This window comes from Chenopodium album, chromosome 2 (assembly GCF_948465745.1).
Source record: "Chenopodium album chromosome 2, dcCheAlbu1.1, whole genome shotgun sequence".
Lineage (NCBI taxonomy): Eukaryota > Viridiplantae > Streptophyta > Magnoliopsida > Caryophyllales > Amaranthaceae > Chenopodium > Chenopodium album.
In genome coordinates, this window is record NC_137835.1 from 65,539,268 (window position 1) to 65,554,367 (window position 15,100).

The following is a 15,100-nucleotide window of genomic DNA, read 5'->3' on the forward strand; positions in this document are numbered from 1 at the left end:
TTCAATAGGCAGGTTAATTTATAAATGGTTAAGTCGAGATTCGAAAGATGAGATTTAATACTGGTAAATTAATTGTGTGATTGTAATACGTAGCGAAAGCCCTTTATGATCTGATTAATGTATGCATTGATGATTGATTATTATGTTCTACCCTGGAATATTATTTATTAGTGAACCTATGCCCTAGATATTTTTATTTATTGTTTTCTCCTTATTTTTAATCTTCGTAGTTTAGTTTCATATTCAAATTTATATATTGGTTACATCATAATCTAGATTATATTAGTTAATTAGGAATAGAAAGACTCGTTTCTATGTGGATTCGACCCTACTTCCCTATCTACATTAGTTAGAGGATTTAGGAATTACTTTTGATTAGGGGATACGACTTTACCCTGTCAAAATTTGGCGCCGTTGCCGGGGAAACGGTTTTATTTTTGTTTTGATTATTTTTGTAGTCTAGGTTATTTCTTTTTGTCTCAGAGAACGTTAGTTCTTTGAGGAAAATCTCATATTTGCTTTTAGTTTTTTTTTTTTTATGCCCAGGTGTTCCAGATCAAGGTACATCCCATTCGATCCTGAGATCGAACGATCCTTTCATAGACAGAAGAATTTCTACAAGCAAATTTTGGGCGGATTCTGGTGATAATAATAATCACCGAGATCCTCCAAATGGTTCTAGCGATTCAGAGGTATCATCAGATCCAGAATCAGAGATGACGGCTCCAAAGAAGCTTAGTGATTACTCACAACCAAAGCTTACAGATTTTCCACATTTCACTCCCACTCCTACTCTTGATGGGGTACAATTTGAATTAAACCCCAATTTATAACTATGATAGAGAGGAAGCAATTTAGTGGAGCTAAGGGTGAAGACCCAAATCTTCACATTGCAGACTATTGTCAATATTGTAATACCATCAGGCAAGTCGTGGTCACACAAGACCAAATCAGGGAGATTCTCTTTCCTTTCTCTTTAACTGGAAAATCCAAATTATGGTTTAATGGATTAAATAGAACTGCACTTAGTATAACTGACTGGGAAACTCTTGTTTTGAATTTTTATAACAAGTACTATCCTGCAGAGAGAACATCCGTACTACGGAGTCCAATTCAGAACTTTGCCCAAGAAGCCGATGAAACTTTATATGAGGCTTGGGAGAGGTTTAAGGACCTACAAAGAGAATGTCCCCATCATAATTTGGCACAATGGCAGTTAATCCAAGCCTTTTACAATGGCATTGGAAATTCATCTAGAATAATTTTAGATTCTACAGCTAGTGGGACATTTATGAATCTTAATGTTGATGATGCAGGTCAGGTTATTGAAGATATGGCGATACATAATTCCCAATATGGGAATCCTAGAGGTTTTGCTAACAAGGGGAAGCATAGTGTTGACTCTGTATCCTTTTTGCAGGCTCAATTGACCTCTATCTTCCAAAAATTAGATAATCTTAGCACTGCTAATATAGCTAATGTTTCTGCAATTAATAATAATGCTAATGAGGCTTTCTGTGAAAATTGTGGAATTATAGGTCATTGGGAACAAGATTGCAGGAGTTCCGTGGAGCAAGTTAATGTCTTTCAAGCTTATAGGCAGAATAACCCATACTCCAACACCTACAATCCTGGGTATCGGAATCATCCGTACCTTTCCTACCGGAGTACTAATGTTCAAAATCCATCACCACAAGAACCACAGGCGCCACAACAACAACGACAGAAATATTACCACCCCAATGCTGGCCAGAAAAACCAACCACAACAATCCTCCTCATCTTCCGACCCCGCTTTGGTAGAAATTAGAGCGATGTTGGTTAATATGCAGAAGCACATGGAGAGTAGAGATGCACAAATTGATCCAATTCTAGCACATAATAAAATTGTAGATAATACAAGCCCGCCAACAGGGAGCTCTGCCAGCACAGCCAACCAGGCCTACGGATCAAGCCTATGCAATTACTCTAAGGAGTGGTTCAAACTATGAAGGGCCCCCTATGCCCAGAGTTGATGAACCTGTTTTAATAAATAATGCTAATCTTGATTCCGTTAAACAAGACAATGTAGCTAATAGCCCTGCAGGGCTAAAGCATAATACTAATATATCTAATTCTACATTGCAGGGTACGACTCCAGAGAAGGTGGCCACTCCAGATAAGAGCAATAATGCTCCAAAGCCAATCAAACTTCCATTCCCCAATCGTCAACTGAAAACAAATTTGGGTAAGGAGTTTGGTAAGTTCCTGGAGATGGTAAAAGATTTGAAGGTAACTGTAGGGAATATTTCAAGCATTACCCCTAGCTTGAACCTCACTGTGATCATACACTAAATTACGGTGGCGTCCAAAGGGAAGGAAGCTAGAGCAAAAGAGTCACCAACAAGTTTTAGGAACTTGTAAACCGTTCACGAGGTGAAGGTTACACCCCTTAACGATCCAGGAGATCGTCAACTCCAATAGGTCTGGAACCATGACTGGTAGTTCGGGGATGAAGGTACAAATCCAACCTAAAAGAGATTGAACCTGCCCTAATAATAGGCCTCTACTTCATTCTGATTGTATTCATGTGCGCTTTCTGACTAACATGCAATCATTAGAATTAACCCTAAACCTATTTATCTATGTTGGTTGAATATTAATGCACAAATAAATCTATTATTGGCGATCACTTGAATTATAATCAAATTAATCCTAAACAAGATTATTAATTATTTTATTAAGCGTGATTACAAGTACAAATTCCCTTTAAACATGCATAAAAAGGTGTGATCAAGCAATAACAATAAATATATCAAGCAACATGATAATCAGTATAATAATAATAATAATAATAATAATAATAATAATAATAATAATAATAATAATAATAATAATAATAATAATAATAATAATAATAATAATAATAATAATAATAATAATAATAATAATAATAATAATAATAATAATAATAGCAAGATCCTAGGCATGATATTAACAAGATTAATAACAAACCCTAGCATGTTACTAAGCAATAAAACTCAAAGCTTTAACCCTAACATGATACTAACAATCATAAATATTAGGAAGAACATAAAAGGCATCATACTTAATATTAAAGTTACCCTAGACATGATACTAGGAATTTATTGTTGTCACCCTAAACATCAAATTAAGGAAAACATCCTAACATGATACTAGGAATCAAAATAACAATCTAAGCATGATTTCTATATCATAATATCAATTAAACCATTAAAGTACTTACTTGGATGCCTCGTACCTCTTTCTAATAACAAAATACACACATTAGTAACTTCAAGGAAAATAATAATCAAAACAATTAAATTAAATAATTGAAAGAGAGATTTGGGACCAAACCCTCAGAAATTAAACCTTTCACGTCTAGGGCGAAGGTAACTTCGAACAATGCTAGGTGTATCTAAATCTTGCGAATGCGGAATTTTGTATTTGAGAAAAGGCTAGTTTAGAAAAGAGAGAGAGAATAATCAAGAAAATCTTTATGAGAGTTAGTGAATGAAAACGGAGTTTTTAGAAAGCTATTTATAGAGAAAATCAGCCAAAAAGATAGAAAATTGAAACAGAGTTTTGACTCGCATAAAACTTGATTAGCGTCAACGCTGGCAATTAGCGCCAGGCGCTGAAGATTAGCGTCAGGCGCTAATAATCAGTTTCACGCGTTTTTGTTTTTATTATATCTTTTGATCCGGAAGTCCAAATAAGGCATATAATATGTCGTTGGAAAGCTGTTGAAGTCTACTTTCTAACCCAATTTGAATCAGATTAAAATATTTTGTAGATAAAAATATATGTCCGAAATAGTGGAAGAGTGTCAGTTTTGGATAGAGTTTCATGTCTCATTCATATCTTTTTCGTTATAACTCGGATTTAATATTATAATATATCATTGGAAAGATAATTTGAAGATCTATCCAACCATATAAAATTTGGATAAAGATTATGAGTCACGAAAATAAAATCTGACTGTCTTTGAACATCTTTAAATTCGAATAGAATTAGGATTAAAAAAAGGAAAGTTTTTATTTAACTCAAATTATTTAATCTTATCTTTTCAAAAAGGATAATTAAGATATTTTAAAAACTTATAGAAGCTTCTAATTAATCCTAATTAGTTTAGGAATAGGATTAAACCTTTGGACCCTCCACATGATCATTGGGTCGTAGGTAAAATCCGATTCGAGCCCAGTTTAGTATTTTGGCCATAACTTCCTCATTATTCATCGGAATTGGGCTTATAATATATCGTTGGAAAGGTCTTTTCAACCCCCATCCAACTACACCATTATTGGACCCATATCCTGACCAAACTAAACTGGAATTCACGTTTTTTAAAAATAAGGTAAGAAAAGAAATATTTTCAAAAACAGAAAGAAGAGATATTTTAATAAAAACATCCTCATCACTAGACTTTTCACACTTTTGCTTTGTTCGATGATCAAATGACATGAAAGGTATCCATCACTGGGTTTGGTTTTGGGGAGACACAAATGGGTGTCTACAGAAGCTTTCACTTTGACTGAGTTTGGAGAAACGCAAGTTTCGAAAACAAAAGTCAAAGTAGCGATAGGGACGGAGAATGATTCAGAACGTTCTGCGATCCTAAATCACTCTTGTAACGCCGATACCTGCAAACTAGCATTAGTTAAACAGATAAAAGAGTTAAGAAACGCGTATCTTGCACCGCCGAGCACACGTCTCTGAAAGTAACCGATTTGTTGCTGTATTTCTGTATTTTTGACGACCTCCTACAAGCTAGAGAATGTCGCCTGAAGACTGCTACGCTTGTAAATACCTCCAATTCTTCTATGATAGACTTCTGCAAGCTAGAGAACCCCATCAAATATTGCTTCGCTTGAAACGACCTTATGATATTTGTGACCATCTTCCGCAAGCCGGGGATCACGATCGAAGACAACTTTGCTTGAAATCACCTTCAGTTGTTTGTGACAACTCTCCGCAAGATAGGGAACGCTGCCGAAGATATCCTCGCTTGAAGCTATCCTCATTCATTGCGATAATATTCCAAGGAAAATTACCGAAGACCCACGCTTGTCGATCTTTAAAAGCTCACTTGAACTTTGCTTCCACTGTGCCGGCGCTTTTACTGCTTTTGAACCAGTATGTCGGTGCCTTCTGAATTATGAACCAGTATGTCGGTGCCTTTGCTGTGATGACAATCCTCTTTTCTTTGGGAATAGTTGCCAACACAACTCTTGTATGATGTATGACAATCCGATTTAGGGAAAGTTGACAATGCTTCGTAACAATCTATCCTTGGAAATGTTGCCACGATGAAGCGACAATCCGCATCTCGGAAAATTAACCAAAATCCAATTTTTGGGAAAAGTTTCCAATGCTTCGTAACAATCTGTCGTAAGAATTTTGGTACGATCGACAATCCACATCTTGGAATATAACTCTTAAAAGCAATCCACCTTGGAAATTGCCAACGCTATGCGACAATCCTTTTAGGAAAATATTGCCACAATTGACAATCCGCGTCTTGGAACATTTGCAAAAAAGAGTCGATCGACAATCCACTTCGGGAAAATTTGCCACTTATTGAAATGAATGACAATCCACGTTGAGGAACCTTTGACAAAATTTATGATGAATAGAGACCTACAACAATCCTTTGGGATATTTTGCCATAGGGAACTGGGTGTATGACAATCCAATTTCGGAAAACTTGCCAAAGATCCATGAATGTATGACAATCCGAACTTGGAAAAACTTGCCAAACAAAGAAGGAGCACGACAATCCACGCTTGGAAACTTTGCCAGGGATGACAATTCAATCTTGGAAATTAAAAATTGTCATTTAAAGAAGATGCGTGACAATCCATATTTGGAAATATTGTCAGTTGGGGATGACAATCCAATTTTGGAAAAATTGTCGTTCAAGAAGAATGCGCGACAATCCATATTTGGAAATATTTTCGTTTAATAAGAATGCGTGACAATCCGTATTTGGAAATATTGTCGTTTAAGAAGAATGAGAGACAATCCATATTTGGAAGTATTGTCGTTTAAGTGCTTGCTTTTAAACCGATACGTTGGTGCTTGTAATGAGCCAGTGTTTTAGGCGCTTAAGCTAAGTGAGACGATTTTTTGTCAGGTCAATCACTTACTAAGATTGTAATCGAGCCGACTACTAACCATGTCAATTTTCTTATAGGGGCTAACTGGCGTACCAAGGAACCCGAAATTGTTGTATGAGGTCGAAATAACCATTCTGAGAGGCTTCGAGCTCTATCGCTACTGAAATATTTTTGGCGCCAAGAATTGGCTCTGTCGCCAGACACTGGGATCTAGAGTCAGGCGCTGAACTCTATTGCCAGACGCCAAATGTTGTTGCCAGACGACAGCTGTAGACACCCATTTGTGTCTCCCCAAAACCAAACCCGTTGATGAGTGTCTTTCACGTCGAATCATAATCGAATGAAACGAAGTGTGGAAAGGTCTAGCGTTGCGGAAAGTTTTATTTCTCTTCTCTTCTCCCTGTTTTTGAAAACTTTATTTTAAGAAAACAGTCAATCTAGTTTTGTTGGTCCATGATATGGGTCCAATAATGGTGTAGTTGGATGGGGCTTGCAAAGACCTTTCCAACGATATATTATAAGCCCAATTTCGATGAATATTGAGGAAGTTATGGCCAAAATACTAAACTGGGCCCAAACCGGATTTTACCTACGACCCAATGATCATGAGGAGGGTCCAAAGGTTTAATCCTATTCCTAAACTAATTAGGATTGATTAGAATCTTCTATAAGTTTCTAAAATATCTTAATTATCCTTTTTTGAAAAGATAAGATTAAGGAATTTGATTTAAATATAAACTTTCCTTTTTTATAAAACTTTCCTTTTTTAAAGTCCTAATTCTATTCGGATTTAAACATGTTCAAAGACAGTCAGATATTATTTTCGTGCCTCATATTTTTTATCCAAATTTTTTATGGTTGGATAGATCTTGAAATTATCTTTCCAATGATATATTATAATATTAAATCCGAGCTATCACGAAAAAGATATGAATAAGATATCAAACTCTATCCAAAACTGACACCGTCTCACTATTTCGTTCATATCTTTTATTCTACAACTTATTTTAATCTGATTCCAATTGGATTAGAAATTAGACTTCAATATATTTCCAACGACATTTTATTCATCTTATTCTGATTCCTGGATCAAAAGATATGATAAAAACAAAATCCGCAAAAACTGTTGTCTACGAGTTTTATTTCGATTCGAATTTGGATTCTTTTCTTAATTCTTCTACCCTCTTTTTTCCTATAAATAGAGGTAATATCTCCCCTTTTTCAATAACCAACTCTCATCAAGATTTTCTTGATTATTCTCTCTCTCTCTCTTTTTCTAAACTAGTCTTTTCTCAAATACAAAATTCCGCATTCATTAGATCTAGAAACACCTAGCCATATTCGAAGTTGCCTTCGCCCTAGACGTGAAAGGTTTTAATTTTTGAGGGTTTGGTCCCAAATCTCTATTTCAATTATTTAATTTAATTTTTTTTATTATTATTTTCCTTGAAGTTACTAACGTGTGTATTTTGTTATTAGAAAGAGGTACGAGGCATCCAAGTAAGTACTTTAATTGATTAATTGATTTATGATGTAGAAATCATGTTTACATTGTTATTTTGATATTCCTAGTATCATGTCTAGGGTAACTTTAATATTAAATATGATTGCTATGATGCCTTTTATTCTCTTCCTAATATTTATGATTGTTAGTATCATGTTAGGGCTAAAGATTTGATTTTTATTGCTTAGTGACATGCTAGGGTTTGTTATTAATCTTGTTAGTATCATGCCTAGGATCTTGCTATTATTATTATGCTTTAATATTAACATGAATATGATTATAATTATAATTGTTATAATGATTATGAATACTATTATTTTGATGATTATTTTATTTATGATAATTATTTCAATTAATATTAATATGATGATTATTTTCTTTTATGATTATTATCATGATTATTTCAATTATAATTTATTTTTATGATGATGATTATTTAATATGTTGCTTGATATTTATATTTATTGCTTGATCACACCTTTTATGCATGTTAAAGGGAATTTGGTACTTGTAATCATGCTTAATAAGATAATTAATAATCTTGTTAGGTTAACTTTGATTATAATTCAAGTGATCGCCAATAATAGTTTATTTGTGCATTAATATTCGACCAACATAGATTAAACAGGTTTAGGGTTAATCCTATTGATTGTATGTTAATCAGAAAGCGCACATGAATACGAGCAGAATAAAGTAGAGGCCTATTATTAGGGCAGGTTCAATCTCTTTTAGGTTGGATTTGTACCATCATCCCCGAACCCTTATTTGGTTCATGACCTTATGGAGTTGACGATCTCTTGGATCGTTAAGGGGTGTAACCTTCACCCTGTGAACGGTTTACAAGTTCCTAAAACTTGTTGGCGACTCTTTTGCTCTATCTTCTTCCCTTTTGGACGCCACCGTACTTTAGTGTATGATCACAGTGGGGTTCAAGATAGTGGGATTTTAAAGGCTTGAAATTATTCCCTACTGTTTTTGGCGACTCCACTGGGGAGGATTTCTATTTTAATTCCTGAATTTGTTTCGGCAATGATTTAGAATGAGTGGATGAGACTCGAAAAGTTCTAAGTATTTCATGTGCGTAATTTTGATTAACATTATTGTCATATGCATAAAAAGGTTCTCATTGGAAAGACCATCCGTAATGAGTCAAAAACATAGGATTTTACACGTAGGAAATTTGAGAAATGTCTTTCACAACTAGGACTGAAATAACACTGCGCGAAACTGGATGATTTTATTGAGCACAGAAAGCTGCTGAGGCATGTGGGAAGTAGCGTCAGGGGCCAGAGCTTGGCGCCACACTTTTAGCCGTAGCGCCAGACGCCAGTATTGGCGCCAGGCGCTACAGTTAAAAGTTGGCGCCAGTCTCTGTTTGCTGGCGCCAATTTCCCCCAATACCGAGCCAGAAATATGCGTTCTAATTTCGACCGGTTTTTCGTATTGTTTGCTCGATCCTACTTCCTGATTGAATTTTTTCTCACTTTTCTGAAACCCATATGTGTTCTACATATGGACATAACCCTCTGGGAATTCATGCTCTATCTACCCGATTGAACGCTCCTGGCAACAAAGGGTACATCTGAGATGTTGAATTCACCAAACCATGGAAGTGAGTTTTTTCTAAAACTCGCGGTGTCCCATCCACACGCGCTAACCCTTCACGGTTAGGCTTCTGCGCGGTGCATCCGGACAATTAACCATGGACCCTATTTGACTAAACCATATCCCGAACTTTAGAGAACTGGAGCCATGGTTAGGTTGCAAATTCATTGCATCATATTGTGCCTACTTGACTAATTGTGCATTATTTGTTGTGCATATATATTCTGTGTTTTTCCTAACCGTTTGTTTGACTTGTGTTAAGACTAAATAAACTGATTAATGACTAAAGGACTTTGTTTAATTAATTAATTAATTAATTTGAGCTAATAAATAAACATAAAATCGAGTCATAGTTCCTTTAAGTCAACCCGGATTTTTATTCCCGTATACTGCACAAACGTCAACTTGTTTTGGTCATATCTGGAGTTCTAGGAAGAAATACGAGTCGTACAACCTATGGATCTGTAGCCCCGAGTTGTTTCTTTAATTTGGCGTTGGTTTCATACCAATCAGAGTCGCAGATCAAAAGTTATGACTAAAATACCACAGTCTGTCCAGTTTAATGCATATACGTGAAGTCTTAATTTAGTCTTTGCTTGAGTCTAGTCTAGCCACATGGTCATGACACGAGTCTTAACATGCCACCTACACTCACTAGTCTTAGCACACACCTTGAGTGCACATCACCATGACCATGTCTTAGGTTCATGTATGAGTCGGTATTTTCCGTCATTTGAGTTGGGGGGTACATTCTATTCCTAATTCTTCATATCCCTCCATCTAAATCTTCTTTCGCATTCTATTCCAATCTTTCTTCACTCCTTCCATCCATGTGTGTTGAATCGAGTTTGAGTCATATGATTGACAAACAAAAAATGAGGGTAATGATGAAACAATACAAGACAAGAGGCGAGCTTCAATGACAAGATTTCATGACCTCTTTTTCTATTTCATTTTCATCTTTTCTTTCCCCAATAAGTCTAGCATAGACACCTTTTCCTTTCCTTATATTAACTTTGTAGATTCTTTATTTTCTTTTAATAAAAATGAGCGTTTATTTCCTTGCATATGATCATTTCATTACATTGCATTAAAAAAAAAAAAAAAAAAAAAAAAAAAAAAAAAAAAAACATGTCGAATTAAGCACAAGGTATACCAATGATTTGAGGCACCCCTTGTAGCCACATCATATCTCCTTTCGCCTTTCAAATATGCAATCCTTTCTTCATAAACCACTTTGAGCCTCGTCTAACGATAGACCTTTCTTTTTTCAACCTACATCTATCTAACCTTGGGATGGGATGGTGTGCAACTTATGCAATTCTAAAGGAAGCTTGAGTAATTCAAAAGATAGCAAAAATAGCAAAAAAATAAATAAAAGTGTACAAAAGGGTAAGTGTTCCAATGTCTTTGATATGGAAGTATCTTCGATAAGAACATGTCTCAGATTGCGTCTCTTATCGAGTGCTCGGTACCGTGCCTGAGAAACATGAATGCCAAGTGAGTGATAGACCGCATGATCGGGATTTCCCACACTTATAAAAATAAAATAAATGCTAAAGCAAAAAGAGCTAAAAAAGAATAGAAATTCAAGCATGAAAATACAAAGATTCAAAAGCGAGGTTGCACACCTTGGGGGCTTATCTAGGGTCTTGAGCCTTTATCCCCTTCTTCTTTAAACCTTTAGCCTAACCACGTTACAACCCTTAAAAAGACCTTTTTTGAGGTATACACACTTGTGCGAGGTTCGGCTAGAGCTACGTTCGGCCTGATTCCTAACGGATACGTAGGCAACCCCACATCGAGGTGCAGCCGTAATAAACATGCATTCATATTCACATTCACACACTTACACCATGATCATATCAAGGGATCTCCAATGCTCATCCCTATTCACTTAGAGCTAAACTTGGGGGCTTGATCCCTACATCATTAGCTTACCTAGCCTAAGAGTCACCACCATTTGACTCTTTTCAATAATATATTTTTTCACACACTTAGCTCTTGCGGCCTAACTTTAGTGTCACTATCACACACATCACGCATACATGACCAAATATATTTCCCTTAGGAACCCTTTGTCACGAAATCTTAACATAACGATGAAGCATGCCTTGTCACATCACTCATCACTCATAATTGTCATTACATAGAAGTATGAAGTGCTTAGCCTCCGTGCCTAAGTTACCCAAATACTTTCATCATGGAGTCAACCATTGAGATAGCCTAGGATGAATTAATCCTTGAACCTTGAGAGATAGTATCAAACAACATTTGACTAAGCTCATTCAACATGCATCTCCAGACTTTTGATTTTCTTTTTCACGTCTTTCTTTTTCGGGAGAAAGTCGGTACCCTCCACAAAATGCGGAAATTTTTGCTTTTTTGCATTTTTCGAGTCGCACGATCACATTACAATGCACACACGAGTCATGTACACATTGAGTCATGTCGTGCCATATCACTTTGATTTGAGTCTAACACATGTGTCATTACACTTCGAGTTGAGTCAACCTTGAGTCAGTCAAACATATCGAGTCAAGTTTATACCTTGAGTCGTGTCAAGTCGATGAGTCAAGCAACATTAAACCTTAGGTCAACCCTAAGATAATTTTAAGCCTTAGGTTAACCCTAAGATAATTAAAGAAATTGGCAAAGTTCTATAGTAAAAAATAAATACAGGTGCAGCAGAATAGGGAAGACCCTACTCCAGCGCCTGGCGCCAGAAATATTTCAGCAACGACAGAGCTCGAAGCCTCTCAGAAAGGTGATTTCCACTTCATACAGCAATTTCGGGTTCCTTGGTACGCCAGTTAGCCCCTATAAGCAATTTGACATGATTAAGTAGTCAGTTTGATTACAATTGCAATAAGTGATCGACCTGATGAAAAATCGTCTCACTTAGCTTAAAGCGCCTAATCACGGAAACACCGACATACTGGTTTTAGCGAAAGCAAAGTTCAGGCGAGCTTTAGAGATCGACAAACGTTGGTCTTTGGAAATTTTTCTTCAGAACATTATCGCAACAAACATTCAAGCCCCGAAGCTCTATTGTTCAGAGACGCGTGAACATTTCCATCCGAAGCTCTTTTGCTCCAGAGACGCGTGGGCATATCATCAAAGCTCTTTTGTTCAGAGACGCGTGGAAATTTCATTCAAGCTCTTTTGCTCAAGAGACGCGTGGACATTTCCATCAAAAGCTCTTTTGTTCAGAGACGCGTGGACATTTCCTATTTTCAAGCTCTTTTGCTCAAAGACGCGTGGGCATCCTATTATTAAACTCTTCGTTCAGAGATACGTGGACACATCATTCAGAAGATCATATCAAAAAGAAGCTCTTTTGTTTAGAGGCGCGTGAACATATCAAAAGGAAGCTCTTTGTTCAGAGACGAGTGAACATCGAAACAACAAGGTGGCGTTCCCTAGACTGTGGAAAGTTGTCACAAACAACTGAAGATTGTTTCAACAGAAGCAATCTTCGATAGTATTCCCTTGGACGCGGAATATTATCATTGCGGAGGAGGATCGTTTCAGGCGAAGCAATCTTCTAATTTGGAAGCAGTTACGGGCGTAGCGGTTTTCAAGCGGGATGGCATTCTCTAGCTTGTAGGAGGTCATCAAAACAACGACAGTACAACAGCAAATCGGTTACTTTCATAGACGTGTGCTCGACGGTGCAAGATACGCGTTTCTTAACTCTTTTATCTGTTTAACTAACGCTAGTTTGCAGGTATCGGCGTTACAAGAGTGATTTAGGATCGCAAAACGTTCTGAATCATTCTCCGTCCCTATCTATACTTTGACTTTCGTTTTCGAAACTCCCGTTTCTCCAAACTCAGTCAAAGTGGGGGCTTCTGTAGACACCCATTTGTGTCTCCCCAAAACCAAACCCGGTGATGAGTGCCTTTCACGTCGAATCATAATCGAATGAAACGAAGTGTGGAAAGGTCTAGCGTTGCGGAAACTTTTATTTCTCTTCTCTTCTCCCTGTTTTTGAAAACTTTATTTTAAGAAAACAGCCAATCCAGTTTTGTTGGTCCATGATATGGGTCCAATAATGGTGTAGTTGGATGGGGCTTGCAAAGACCTTTCCAACGATATATTATAAGCCCAATTCCGATGAATATTGAGGAAGTTATGGCCAAAATACTAAACTGGGCCCAAACCGGATTTTACCTACGACCCAATGATCATGAGGAGGGTCCAAAGGTTTAATCCTATTCCTAAACTAATTAGAATTGATTAGAATCTTCTATAAGTTTCTAAAATATCTTAATTATCCTTTTTTGAAAAGATAAGATTAAGGAATTTGATTTAAATATAAACTTTCCTTTTTTTATAAAACTTTCCTTTTTTAAAGTCCTAATTCTATTCGGATTTAAACATGTTCAAAGACAGTCAGATATTATTTTCGTGCCTCATATTTTTTATCCAAATTTTTTATGGTTGGATAGATCTTGAAATTATCTTTCCAATGATATATTATAATATTAAATCCGAGCTATCACGAAAAAGATATGAATAAGATATCAAACTCTATCCAAAACTGACACCGTCTCACTATTTCGTTCATATCTTTTATTCTACAACTTATTTTAATCTGATTCCAATTGGATTAGAAAGAAGACTTCAATATCTTTCCAACGACATATTATTCATCTTATTCCGATTCCTGGATCAAAAGATATGATAAAAACAAAATCCGCAAAAACTGATGTCTACGAGTTTTATTTCGATTCGAATTTGGATTCTTTTCTTAATTCTTCTACCCTCTTTTTTCCTATAAATAGAGGTAATATCTCCCCTTTTTCAATAACCAACTCTCATCAAGATTTTTTTGATTATTCTCTCTCTCTCTCTTTTTCTAAACTAGCCTTTTCTCAAATACAAAATTCCGCATTCATTAGATCTAGAAACACCTAGCCATATTCGAAGTTGTCTTCGCCCTAGACGTGAAAGGTTTTAATTTCTGAGGGTTTGGTCCCAAATCTCTATTTCAATTATTTAATTTAATTGTTTTGATTATTATTTTCCTTGAAGTTACTAACGTGTGTATTTTGTTATTAGAAAGAGGTACGAGGCATCCAAGTAAGTACTTTAATTGATTAATTGATTTATGATGTAGAAATCATGTTTACATTGTTATTTTGATATTCCTAGTATCATGTCTAGGGTAACTTTAATATTAAATATGATTGCTATGATGCCTTTTATTCTCTTCCTAATATTTATTGTTGACCCTTATGAGGTTTTGATGATGTTAAGAATTGAGCAAACTTCCTTTTAATAAGGATTTTCTAGTGTTGTGATGTTGGCAGGTTCAGTAAGCGTAGAGGGCTGAAGTAGGAACTGGAACAAAGGAACTTTAGAAGATCCATGAGGACAAGTAAAGAACAGAAGAAGAGTTCCAGCAATGGAACTTCCCGAAGTTTCTCAACAGGAACTTCAAACGGGTGTAACGACCTGGTTCTGGTGTAATGCTGGGGCAAGCCTCAACAATCAAGGATCAACACAAAGATCAAGATATCAACCGAAGAAGATGGACTTCATAACTTATAGTTGTGTAAAAGATAAGTTTGTTTTCGTAGGATGATGTAAACATATAAATGATAGATATGCCTGGAACTTATTAGAAATCAGATAAAGCTTGGCAAACTAACTAATTCGTAAAAGATAATTATGAATTTTATAAAAAAGTACTTAATGAGTTTTATCTCATAAAATCTGGTTTAACTTGATTTTATCTTTTTTATAAAATCTTATCTTTTAACAAAAACGAATTTGATAAAAGTTGGTTTTTATAAAAACGAATTTAAATCTGTTTGGATTCGGTTTTAAAGAGGATAAGATCAGATTTGTGTTTGATCTAT

General features: G+C 35.8%; 1 non-coding gene across 1 annotated transcript; it reads right to left on the minus strand.

Annotated features, from left to right (window-relative positions):
- Nucleotides 1–1,096: 1,096 nt before the first annotated feature.
- LOC145608069 (small nucleolar RNA R71) lies at nucleotides 1,097–1,203 on the minus strand. Its single transcript, XR_014105714.1, has one exon. It is a non-coding gene; the product is annotated as a small nucleolar RNA R71 (small nucleolar RNA).
- Between the last annotated feature and the right edge of the window lie 13,897 nt (nucleotides 1,204–15,100).